Here is a 1,950-nt window from a genome sequence, read left to right as displayed (position 1 = left end):
AGATTCCCTCCATTTGTCTTCAAATAGTTTTGACCTCAAGACCAAGTCAAATTATAAATGTATCATTTTCTCTCCTAAAAACACTCAAATGGTGACAAAACACCCTCCACCTCTCTACCTATATCAACATCAACTCAAGTGTCAATCACACTCATGTTTACTCCATATTTTTAATTTAAAGTTTGAGACAATTCCTTTAATTTTCTTTTAAATATTATCATGAATTTAATTTGATTTAAACTCTCATCAATTAATTCAATATACTTTACAAGGTTAAAAATTCCATAATAAAAGTCTATTTAAATTTGTTAACTAATGTAATAAAATACTCAATCGGTATAGTATACTATCACATCAACTAATAAACTCATGCCAGAAAATATCACCAATGATGTGGACTTCAAAATTTATTATATTTGATAAAGGAAATCGGGCCTCAAGAAGAAAATTATTGCTGTGTAAAACAATTGGTTCATATCCGATGATTCGTCCATGGCTCACGAGCAGAAGCTGATGTTCGAGGCAATGGGGTTTTGCTAGCCTTGTTTTGCACCTTCTATGAAAAACTGAGAAGCTGGAAGAAATCTGGGGATAAATTTCCCTGAGATCTATTGATAGGTATCATAGCCCTCTTGTGCATTTTATGTAAATTTTAAGGATTGCGTCTCCTTGTGTAACTTTAGAGTCAAGCTCAAGCTCAATTTTGTCCGTTGGAAATCTTTTTGGGTTGCTCTTGTTTGTTATGAAGCTCTGTTATTTCACAAAGAAAGTAACAAGTGATCCCAAAGCTTGTATAATTTATGTCATTTACTTATTTATTCATATGCGAATTTGGTTTTCTCTGCAGTATTAAGCATTTGAAAAGGTGAGTATCTAGCTCTACTGAAATCATGGATCGTAGCCGACTTTTGCATTATGTGATGTCATTTTTACAGCTCCTCTTGTCTCAACAGTGATTGAAATGTGCATAGTAGCATTTCATTTTCATATGTAACTATTGGCTATTCGTGAACATTTTATGTTGTCTCTTGCCTCTAAATCTAGAAATATGAAAATATGGGTTTTTTCTTAATGGGTACAGGAAAACCTTTTCTGGGTCTATATATTTCTAGATTTTCATTTTACTGACCCTGTTTCTCTCTTGCATTTTATGCATCTAATGGCATTATGTAGATTTCGATGATATTTAATGGTTCTTTATAATAAAAATTGAAAGACAAATCTAGAAACGTCGTGCATATAAATGAACAACTGGCTCCTGAACCATTTTCTAAAGCTTGATGTTGATATATGTGAGATTCCATAAATGAGTTATCCCTTCTACTATAGCTTGATCCTCTTTATCTATCTCTGCATTCATATTTCATTCTCCTCGTCCACTGTTGTAAAGCACCAACATCTTTAGATTCCCTTCTGTTCATTGTGGGTTTTGCATAGCCGCTCTCGAGGTGCCTGTAGCCATTTCTTTATTTGTCTTTTCAACAGTCTTAGTATCAACACCACATTCACTTCCAGCAAGTTCAATAAGAACACCTTCCCAAATATTTTGGCCCTTTGTGATCTCGATTCTACTAATGTTGTTCTATTCGTTTTAATTTCTGTGGTACATGTTGTGTTGCCATAGTGTATACCACACTTTACACATTCAATGTAATCCAGCACTTGCAAAAACCAACGCATTTAGCCTTAGAAGATAAAATGTCAAACCTCTTTTCTTTCTGCTAGTGCTTTGTATTTTATGTTCATTGCTTTGATAAAGATACTTATGTTCAGCGATCTATTTTTAATAGCTAATCCCTGTCTCTCTCCCGGCAAGAATGGTTCTTTTTTTCTTCCAACATTTTCATCCTTTGTTCAATCTTGAAGAAATTTGCAATGCATTTCTCTGATTCTTATAAAAGCATTTTCCTCATCCTATCTGTGATGACACCTGTAGCTTGAGTTGGATCC

At 33.7% G+C, this 1,950-nt stretch overlaps 1 long non-coding RNA gene across 1 annotated transcript; it reads left to right on the top strand.

The window, feature by feature from the left end:
* Window positions 1-469: 469 nt before the first annotated feature.
* LOC149574813 (uncharacterized) lies at window positions 470-1,072 on the top strand. The gene is made up of 2 exons (XR_016360096.1): window positions 470-618; window positions 848-1,072. It is a non-coding gene; the product is annotated as an uncharacterized LOC149574813 (long non-coding RNA).
* The last annotated feature ends 878 nt before the right edge of the window (window positions 1,073-1,950 follow it).

The sequence above is a fragment of the Cupressus sempervirens genome, chromosome 2, assembly GCF_028749045.1.
Source record: "Cupressus sempervirens isolate cs-2001-9-10 chromosome 2, ASM2874904v1, whole genome shotgun sequence".
NCBI classification, from domain to species: Eukaryota; Viridiplantae; Streptophyta; class Pinopsida; order Cupressales; family Cupressaceae; genus Cupressus; species Cupressus sempervirens.
This window is presented reverse-complemented; position numbering and strand designations above follow the sequence as displayed.